The sequence below is a fragment of the Panthera tigris genome (assembly GCF_018350195.1).
Source record: "Panthera tigris isolate Pti1 chromosome E1 unlocalized genomic scaffold, P.tigris_Pti1_mat1.1 chrE1_random_Un_scaffold_62, whole genome shotgun sequence".
NCBI classification, from domain to species: Eukaryota; Metazoa; Chordata; class Mammalia; order Carnivora; family Felidae; genus Panthera; species Panthera tigris.
Genome location: NW_024962175.1, coordinates 70,249 through 81,956, shown reverse-complemented (window position 1 = coordinate 81,956; position 11,708 = coordinate 70,249).

The following is an 11,708-nucleotide window of genomic DNA, read 5'->3' as shown; positions in this document are numbered from 1 at the left end:
TTCTATATGCTATATGATCTCAACTAAATAAAAAAAACATCTGAAAATGTTGTAAGTCAATACAACAAAACGTTACTCCTAAGAGGGAAGCTTATGCTTTTCTTTCTTCCACATCATACTGTCTTATAATTTTCATTTTTACTACTTTCCATTTACTCATTCAACATACTATTGAGCATAATTATATGCTATTATTCATCATTCTCGACATTGGGGATACTGCAATGGAAAAAGAAAACAGATGAAATCCCTACTTTCATGGAGCTTTGCCTGTTTAAGATAAACAAAAATTAGAATATATAGTATATATATACTACAACAGATAGAAAGTTATTAAATGTTGGAGAGAAAAAAATCAGCAAAAAGTAGGGATTGAGAGTGCTAACAAGAGGGTGAAGAGTGTGATTTTAAACAGGACAGTCAGGGCAGCAGTCGGGGCAGCCTCACTGGGATGGTGACATTTGAGCACAGACCTTAAGGAGATGAGGACAAAGCCATGTGAGGTCTGGGGAAGTGTTGCTGGCAGAGGAAATAGCAGGTACAAAGGCTCTGGGGTGGGAGTGTGCCTGGAGTGCTCAAAGAACAACAAAGGGGCCAGTGGGGCCAGAGCAAATAATCATGGCATTCTTTTATACTGAGTTAGAGATAAATATTTCTGAAAAATAAAATATAAAGGTATATCTGTATCAGTGCAGATACTTAATATATGAAAGCAGAGTAAGAAAACCTGCATCTAGTGAAATTGATTATATGGAGGTTCTGTTTATTTTCATTTTTCTACTTGTTTTCCAATGACTCAATTCAAAAATTGAAATTGGAATTATTATAAATTCCAAACACAAGATTTTGCTTGTAAAAGCAGGTTTTATAAAATACTCTTACTGTAAAAAGACATTACATGTCCCTCAAAAGATAATGTAATGTAATAAAGTAACTCAATGAAATATTAGACTACAGTTAAAAGCAATCAAAATGGACACATCACAAAAGCATAACGTTGACTGAAAAGAATTTACTGGACAATATGTACAGCAATATGCCATTAATGTAACTTATTAAGCATGAATAAAACAGTGATATACTATATGTCATTAATGGAGGCACACAGGTGTGTAATGTTATACAAAACAAATAGGTAACATACCACACACAAGTGACCATTGTTACCCAAAGAGGTGGTAGGAGAAAAAATTGGAAAAGGTCAAAAGGAAGATTCAAGATGGGAAGAAAACACGGCAAAACATTAGTTGTTGTTAATGTGAGGTGGAAACAAGGGTGCTTGTTCTAGAATTCTTTGTACTTTTTAGTATTTTTTTAAATTTTTCTTATAAAGGAAGGAAGGAAGGAAGAAAAATGAAGGAGGAAGGAAGGAGGAAGGAAGGGAGGGAGGGAAGGAGGAAGAAGGAAGGAAGGAAGGAGGAAAGGTGGGGGAAGGGAGGCTGGGGAGGTAAGGGAAGGGAGGCCTATTTTCCACATCTGAGGTAGTCAAGTGTATTAAAATCAACAAATGTTCAGTGACCACCTATGAACCACAGACACTGTTTCTGGGGCGAAGTGTACCAAAATTAATGAGACACAGGCCCTTCCCTGGAGAAGTTTCCTGGCGAAGTCTGGTAAGCACACAAGTATGATTAAAAAAGTTTTTTTTAATTTCAATAAAAACCCTCTAATTGCTAGTGCCTTATTCTAGATAAATTATCACTGATAATAGCTAAATTTCATTGTCATTAAGTATTCTAATTTAACTAGGGATACCTGCTAAAAATAGGTACATTGACATCAAATAGGAAGAAGCCAAAGAAGCCCACAATCATAAGCATGAAGAGGGGAGGGGTCCATTGCCACTAATGCCCCATTGTGAATGACCATAATCAAATCTCAGTTAGTTGGGCTGTTTCATCTGCAAATCAAAAAAAAACAAAAACAAAAACAAAAAACAAAAAACCTAACTCCAACTTACTTAATCAAAGTTCACATATTAAAAAGTCCAGATATAGTTCTAGCTTTCAGTTCTAACTAGAGTCAGGTCTGTATCCAGATGCTCAAGCAATATCACCTAGAATCAATCAATCTCTTTTTTCTTTTCTCTTTTCTTCTTTTCTTTTTCTTTTCCTTTTCTTTTCTTTCTTCCTTTCCTTTTCTTTCCTTCTCTTTCTTTTCTTTCTTTCTTTGTTTCTTTCCTTCCTTCCTTCCTTCTTTCTTTCCTTCCTTCCTTCCTTCCTTCCTTCCTTCCTTCCTTCTTTCCTTCCTTCCTTCCTTCTTTCCTTCCTTCCTTCTTCCTTCCTTCCTTCCTTCCTTCCTTCCTTCCTTCCTTCCTTCCTTCCTTCCTTCTCATTCTCGGTCTGCAAACACTTGGATCTGCCATCTTTTGCAATGGCAAATATCTCAGGCAGGTCCTCCATGTAAAGTGAGAAAATGGTCACCAGCAACTCCAGCTAAAGAGAACACTTCATACACCAGTTCCACACTGATACTCACTAGCTCCTATTGAACTGGCTTTGGAAAGTGTCTACCACTGTAGCCAAGAGATATCATCACCTCCACAGAAACCCCATCAACTAAGAGTAAAAGAGAGGTCATTTTCCAAAGAAAAATAAATGGTGTAGGCAAAAACAAAAGTAGACACATGAAAAAGGGTTTACAAAATATTTTGTCATTAAGTTGTGGTAATAATAATATTAACAATATCAAGCTCTGTGCTAAGCAGACTACAAACATTATCTCATCTCGAGCACATAACATCCTGTGAAGTAGATACTCAGTATATACTGACTTTAAAATTGAACAAATCAAATCTTGAGGCAGTTAAATTGCCCAAAATCGCCCCCATTAAGTAGCAGGAACAGAACTGGCACCCAGATGGTAGATTAATCATTACTTTCAAAAGATCAAATGATTCCAAATGAATTCTATATATATTTGCTTTTAAAGATGATTATAATCCAGACCAAGAAAGATACTTTGAAAATGCTTAAATAATAAATCCAGTTCCAGTTAGTAACTCTCTTCCAACTGCCATACTAACCTCTCTCCATTTTCCGACTATCCTCTTTCTTAGCAATCCCTCCTCTTTCCATTCCATGCTGCATATAAAGGAAGCTGACACAACCTCAAATATCAATAATCCAACTCAATGCAGTAAATATGTATAAAGTGCTACTATGTGCAAGACTCCAGATCTCAAACTTGAAAATACAGTCTTTATGTTAGGGAGTCCACAGTTTAGGACTAAAGACAGACGTATCTCCCTATCTCTCATTCTTACCTGTATCTCTCCTTTTCTGTCTCTTTATTCCTTTTTTTCCTCAGGTTGAGGAAGCAAAGAGTAAGAACCAAAGTCCACCCAGTTCTCCACTAGCCAAGCCTTATACCCTGGCCCAAAGCTCTACCAGCCCAGAAGAAGGGAAGACTTTTTCTAAAAAAAAAAGTTTTAAACAAGGGTGCCATATATAGTAAGAAAGGTTTTCTTGGGGCACCTGGGTGGCTCAGTTGGTTAAGCCTCCAACTTCAGCTCAGGTCATGATCTCACAGTTTAGGAGATTAAGCCCCACATAGGCCTCTGCACTGACAGAAGGGAACCTGCTTGGGATTCTCTCTCATTTTCTCTCTCTCTCTCTCTCTCTCTCTCTCTCTCTCTCTCTCTCCCTCCCTCCCTCCCTCCCTCCCTCCCTGCCTCCCTCTCTCTCTGGCCTTCCCCCACTTGTACTTTCTCTCTCAAAATAAATAAACTTTAGAAAGAAGTTATTTAAAAAAAAAAAGGTTTTCTTTCCCTCCTTCTGTCCTTCCTTTATGCTTGCTTCCATCATTATGGGCCATTATCTGTCTAGGTGTTAGGTATACAATGGCAACCAAAGCAGGGTTTCTATACTCATGAATTTAAAGCCTAATGGAAAATGTCAATCAATAAAGTATTTTATGAGAAGAAAATACAGTAATATAAATATGTTTTTAAAAAGGAGCATGGAAAGAGTAATTAACTGAACCTGAAGAGAAAGAGGAAGAGAGTGGTCAGAGGAATGCATTTCTGAGCTGGGTTTAAAACGTCTATTGGACCTTGCTGAGCAGACAAGAGAGAAAAGCAACCAGGCATTAAAAATAGAATACACAAGGGCTCAGAGGTGCGAAACACCACTGTAAGTCATATTTGCTCTGGTATTAGTGGAATTTTCTACCTCAATCTGCAATTGACCTCAAAGTGGTCCCATAGACTAAAATCAGCTTTGAATAAAGATTCTAACTATATTATTTTCCAAATCCAGGCAGTAAAAATCATTCATGTAGCATCAGTAAGCTACATTTTCAACTAGAATCTACCTCTACAAAGGCAAAATTATATGGCATTAGAATTTGCTCATGATCCAAAACCAGGCAGGCGTCAAGAAAAAAAGTGGAACAATTTCATTTCAAAACAGAAAAAAAAATAGATATCATTTAAATTTAAAAAAAGAAAAGGAAGCACCTCCTTTCTTTGCACCTCATCCTCAATCTATACTCCTAATTTTACCCAGACAAGTGCAGCCAGGCTTCCCTGCTCTCTTATTGTGTGGAGATGGCTTTGGCAAACAGATCTCTGTGCATCTGAGCAAAGCACGGGTGGGGATTATTGACCACATTTGTTGATGGGTCTGTTCAACTCTACTGAGAAATGTTTGCTTAGGAAAGAGCCAGGATGGTGCCAATACAAAAGCTAACCCACCCATTTCTTCATACGACGTGTTGGTCTTCATGAAGTGTGGTCTGAGGTCATTTGTGGGCCACCAGAGAGAATGAATGCATGGCTGATTTTATGAGGCCTGCCAAGAGATAAGGAGCAGGCTGCAGCTTTAACTGCTACAAGGTCAAATACTTGACCAAAAGTGAAAACAAAAATGAAGGAAGCAGGATGTTGCAAATGACAGGGAAAAAAAAAAGAGAGAAACAGAGAGACAGAGACGAAAGGATCTCTTAAAATCATACAACATAAGGAATGCAACTGAAAAATAATCATACTAAGGTCGCTTTGTGAATCTTTGTGTAGTTGCTATTCTTTCTTTTTATGATCATCTCAAGTAACTAAGTACATATGGCATGTTTGTAAGTAAAGCAGTCGATGAAGTCAGTTACACCTCTGCATTTATTACCGTGCCCCTGAGTATTATTAACTTTTACACTCCCCATAAAATATAATTTATCACTTAAATAATTTGCTTTGTGTCAGGGTTCAGTGTGCTCCAGTGCTTTCCTGCTCATTAAATGAGATATTTTTACTTAATGAGCCAAGGATGTCCTTTGTATTTAACATTTGAATTGATTTCTAACACTTCATTTTTATAATAGTTTGGTATGTGATTCTAAAAAATGTGGGTTTCATTTCACAATGTCAAAGGAAAACAATACAGAAAATTGTTAAATATATGTGGAATTTAGGTGATAAATGGTTTTATCCTTAACTAACTATAAAGACTGAGTGAACAAAAATCATGAAAGTATGCAATCATAAAATAATGATTTTTTACACTAGTGAGCAAATCATGGAATTTGGGAACTGAAGTATCTATCAATTGTTCAAAACAAAACTTCACTCTAAGCCACACAGAAAAAAAGTTATCACCTGATGTGAAATAGAAAGTCTTAAGTCAAAGCTGCTGTGGTTGACTGAGCACCGTGGGATTGTTTTCAACATGTAGAGCTACTATGTTCTGATTCAAGATTGTCTACATGACAAAAATGACTGGCTGCTTGGACATTTCTTTTCATTTAACAAACCAAAGCTTGAGAATTGAAGTCCCATGTTTCCTAAGTCATTTGCAAGTCATTCAGTATTCTATCGGAACACAGTCTGTCCGGCCCCTCCGCTTTTGCCAGCCCGACTCGGGGGCTCTGCTTGGCCGGCGAACCGCCCCTCCGCCCCGGCTCCCTCCCGCCAGTCCGTGGAGCTCGCACCGCCTCGCCGCCCTTCCTACCCTCTTCCGTGGGCCTCTGGTCTGCGCTTGACTCCGGAGACTCCCTTCTGCTAATCCTCTGGCGGTTTTCTGGGTTCTTTAGGCAGGTGTAGGTGGAATCGAAGTGATCGGCAGGACGCGCTGTGAGCCCCGCGTCCTCCTACGCCGCCATCTTCCTTCTGAATGCAAGTCATTCAGTATTCTAAACAACTGTAGATACTTACTGTCACCAGACAGGGGAAGAGGGGAAAAAAAGGGTTTTTGATCTGAGTACTACGAACAAAAGTATTATATTAGCCCAAATTATTTATAATTCACAATATATTCCTATGTGTATCTTGATGTAAAGCTTCTAATTTAAAATTTTTTTTTTCAACGTTTTTTATTTATTTTTGGGACAGAGAGAGACAGAGCATGATCGGGGGAGGGGCAGAGAGAGAGGGAGACACAGAATCGGAAACAGGCTCCAGGCTCCGAGCCATCAGCCCAGAGCCTGACGCGGGGCTCGAACTCACGGACCGCGAGATCGTGACCTGGCTGAAGTCGGACGCTTAACCGACTGCGCCACCCAGGCGCCCCTGAAGCTTCTAATTTTAGATAACAGCACACTGGATTTTTCATTTATTAAGATTTATTTTATCCTTTAAATAGGTATGAATATATCACTACAATATATATCGCATCATATGTATATATCTTTATATATAGTATAGCATCATTAAGGAAAGCAGGATTTAAATGATTTGAGAACAAAACAGTCAAATGCCCATTTTCATTTTACAGCTTAGAGAACTTGAGCATTCTTCTCTTGTTTCTCACTCAGCATTGTCTCTCATTCTATATCCCTTGCCTATTTTTTCAGATCCATGAAAATGGAGTGTCATTCTGATTGTCTGTGATGACTAAACACCAGATGGATAAGACCTTGAAACATTAGTACCAAATCTGCCAATAAACATTTCCATGGTCAAATAAGCTTGGGAACTAATGCCTATTTTAGTCTTCACTTGTAGATTCACACAGCACACTAGCATTTTTAAAACTATGGGAGATCCTGCAGAGAAAAACTTGTTTATTCCAGAGTTTCTCAAACTTACTAGACTATGGAAACTTTTGGTCCAAAAACACTTTGAAGAATCCCTTTCATCTAGGGTTTCTTCATCTAGGGTTTCATCTAGGGTTTCTTTCATCTAGGGTTTCTTATCAATTAATTAAATAACCAGTTGGTTCAGTGACTGAGTTTGTTTTTTAGAAAACATCCTTCCCCATGCCCGATATCCCAGTCCCCAGGGCAGCCATTTACAATTCTGAATATTGGTTGCCTTTCAGATTGTATTTATGTGTATGGCGCCCACTGGAGTTGCATCATATAGGACCTATGGATTGTGTGCCTCCATCCCCATATTTGACCTCTCTAAACCCTGAGGTTTGCAGCATATAGACAGTATCTATTCCATATGTAAGACAGGAAAAATCAGTTTAAATATTTCACTAGAGAAATAAAGTATTAATCAACTGAAAAGTAAGTGTGACTTGGAGAAAAGTTTACATTATGAAATATTTCAAAGAAATGCAAATTCATTATTTGAAAGAACATGGTACCTTTGGAACCAATGCCCTGGAAGATCTAACTTTAATAATGCAATAGTAATTATTAGTACAAAACTATTTTCAATTAATTTATTAAAAGTATTATTCATTTAAAAAATTACCCCAAGTCCTAATGCAGTATTAATTCCAAGTTCACATAATCCAAAATAATAAAAATTGAGTAAATCTTGATAACTTGGGCCAAAATAGATATTTAAAAACAAACAAACAAACAAACAAAAAAAAAACAGGGCATTTGTAAATTACTTGATTCACTTAAAAAACTGATTCACACATTGATGATGGCTTCCGTCATGGATGAATCACACTTCCATACAAATAGAGGCAATGAACAAGAGTTTACATGAGTATGTGGTACTGTAATTCTGCAAAATGAAGATTGGTCCAGAAAGATCTTTGTCACTTAACATATCTGAAATTCAATCCCACCAAATAATTACAACTTGTTTATTTCATTCTAATATGTTCAGAATCTTTAAAATGTTAAATACATTTTAGTTTTATATCTAGAAAAAGTACTATTTTTTAAAAAAAAAGAAGTACTATAAATTGATGTCATTGGAAAAGCCCTTACCCTGTAAGATGCTCCTGCCCATAAAGGCAGCCTTACCTCCTCCCCGTCTTTAATCTCTTTGTCCTCCAGCAAAACCTACCCACATCTAGGAAGCTTTTCTTGACCAACTTCTCCTGCTCCCAGCTAGATTCAGTGCCCAACCTCTATCTCAGTAATATCTCGTGTACCACCTCTATTATTTCACTTCCCCTATTTTATCATGATGATCTCTTTACTTGTTCATAAATTTGAGCTGTGGAAGTCAAAAAATGGTGACCAAAGGCAAAACTCTAATAAGCTAAGTTAATGTGCAATATTCTAGTTTGGATAAAATAATCAAAGGAACCTGGTGATGACAGTATTTTATGGAATGGAATGGAGAGGATGTGGGAGGGTTTTGTCTCTCTGGAGGTTTTTATTTTGTTTGCCTTTTTTTTTTTTTTAAGTAGGCTCTACACTCCGGGCACAGCCCAACATGGAACTTGAATTCAGGACCCCGAGATCAAGAGTTGGATGCTTAACCAACTGAGCCACCCAGGCACCTCATTTATTTTATTTAAATTTTTTTTTAATGTTTACTTTTGAGAGAGAAAGTGACAGAGTGCTAGTAGGGGAGGCACAGAGAGAGAGGGAGACACAGAATCCAAAACAGGATCCGGAGTTCAAGATGTCAGCACAGATCTCAACGCAGGGCTCAAACTCACAAACCCTGAGATCATGACCTAAGCCGAAGTTGGACACTTAACCGTCCAAAATAGTTTATTTAAACTATTTTAAATTTAGGTAAATGCTATACTCATTTTTTTCCAGAATGGTTTCTCTTTAGTTGTACTTTAAGTCAAAGACAGGAGTTTGATAAAATTCTCAAGCTCCTTTAAGAATATAAGATGCTACTCCCTGCCTTCAAGGCCTCTCCACATCTCACAGGCTTTCTTGCATTACTGTAATAGGACTTTTCCATGAGAAAGAAGCTAGTGCTAATTTAAGTTCTCTACATTGTCTTTACAAAGGAGGCCTATTGTGATACTTTACTGACTCAAGATCTTCTTGCACTGGTCCCCAAGGGCTCTCAATATCACTATTTTTGTCTCCTTATGAGGAAATCCAACATATTTAGTATCTCAAACTAAAAAAAGAAAACCATGTACAAACACATTTGCTTGAAACAGTGTGGCCAATTTAGGCCCTTGGAGAAGACAGGAGGCCTAGAAAGCAGAACATACTTCATACTTCATACTTCAGAACAGTCTTCTCTGTGACAGAAGTCGTTCCTTTCTAGAAATGGCCTCTTTTCTGAATCCTGACTAGAAGCAGTACCTGAGCAGAAGCAGGTTTCCTAACCTGGCTATGATATCTTTCCTTAAGCCCTTATTTTAGTGGATATGACGTGGAGGAGGGGGGAGTTCCTAGCTATTTTAGCTATCATCACAAGCCTCCTATTAAAACTAGAGCTTTGTTATTACTATACCTTTCTTCTGGTGTTTCATGAAAGAAAGAAAAGAAAAGAAAGAAAGAAAGAAAGAAAGAAAGAAAGAAAGAAAGAAAGAAAGAAAGAAAGAAAGAAAGAAAGAAAGAAAGAAAGAAAGAAAGAAAGAAAGAAAGAAAGAAAGAAAGAAAGAAAGAAAAAAGAACTAAGTCCCTGTGGTATTTCTTATTTATTGAAGGTGTAACTTGCAGTTTGCCCAGCCCCACAGCTGGGAAAGGGCACAGGCATTTTACTTTATCAGAGCAAATACTCATCAGAAAACGCAAGTGAGAGTTGAAGCCGGGCCTTCCACTTTCAACCATCAGCAAGTTCTCCACCCCACCTACACGGAGCTTTCACTGAAGGAGCTGGATGAGGCCCATCCTGCTCCTGCACACCCACCACCACAGCGTAACTTTTGTGCCGTTACCTTTGGCACAGCTGCTTGAAATAACACTGTAGCTCTTCCAGTAAGAGTGAATGTGGACATATCTTGGCAGAACTGCACCAAGAGAGTGCAAGAGAGGTGGTGAGGTACCTCCAGCGAGAGAGGTAGTGAGGTACCTCCAGCTAGGAAAAGCTAGACAATATTGCACCGGCAACCACCTCTGCCAGAGTGGCTGTGAAATACTTGGGGGGGGGGGGGGTCACGGAAGTAGATATCGTAGGTCTCAGACAACTTTGCAGCATTTTGCTCTCAGCGTAGTAAAAAATGAAGCATGGTGCTTAAAAATGAAACTTACAAACCAAGCAGAATTTTGCCAAACAGATAAAGTCAAATTATTTTTTTCCTCACAATAGTCCATCTTGTGATTTCATTAACAGAAGTGACGTGCTAGTTCAAATCAGATATTTTGCATCATTAAAACATCCACAAGCAAATCTGTCTTACATAACAGTTGAGTAACCACGCTGAGAGTACAAGCTCAGGGGAACAGAAAGTGAAAATACGGTCCTAGCAGCATGATTTAAATTAATTAAACAAGCATTAATACCTTCAAGCATTCGCACACTATTGCTTCGAATCTTTGGTGGGAAAAGCTATAATTTGTATGTTCTACCATTTTAATATTTTCTATGTATTAGATATATACAGTAGCTGTGCTAGCTGATGCTCCAAACAAAAGATACAGTTGAAAACACATGCTATAATAATTAAAATGTTATGCTGACACTATCTTTCTTCTAGGGTCTTGTAACATCTGTATTGACTGTGATAAGCATTGATTATCTGGAGTGATGTAAATATTTGGGGAGTTAATAACAATCAGGAGTTCAGTGCATGCTAAGACACCAAAGATAAATCACGGGAAATTCAGATCAAAGCAGGTTTGTGAATAAGCTTGTTTTTATAGTTAATGACTAACTATAAAGTGCATATACACATTTCTTTTCTCCAATGAAATGCACAAGGAAATGTCATAAAGAAACATCCCATCCTGTGTAGCATTTCTGTACATCTGTCGAATTTCCATATGTAGAGAGGAGGATGTCAACACACAGCACTACAAAGACTGAATTGATCCAATCCATCAAGTACTTAACATGCACTTTTAAAATCATTAAAAAGTTCTTTGAATTATTAAGACCTTTTTTCAAAAGAAAAAAAAAGAAGCCCACAACTTATAAATCTTGCATTTCCTGAGAGGTTAATTTAAGGATGCTGGGGTCAGCAGTTATCCAGTTCTAGCAAAGATTCTGAAATTTCCCTTCATGTATGGCCTGATACTGAGCCTTTTTTTTTTTAAGAAAAAAAATGCAGTTTCACCAGTTAGATATCTTACACTCATTATGAACCTTATTCTGAAGAGTGAGCACATGCTGAAGCCACCGAACTGAGACTCTTCTCAGTTTATCAAAATAGGTACAGAAATAACTGGTGGTCTATGACCTACTCCTTACATGGATACAGATAGATACACAGTAAACTTTTCAGAATATTAAGTAACCCTTAACTAAATCTAAAAGCCCATTATGATCTCCCTCCTCCCTTCTCTTTAGCCTCACCTATTGACATTGAACTTTCAAAGCTACTCACTTTCTCCTGCCCCCAACACTTTATCATAGCCCTCTGCCTAAAACACACTCCCTTTATTACCTGCTATTTTAACTGATCCTGGGTCTGTCATAACATAACTCAGTCTTCATATCCTCTAGA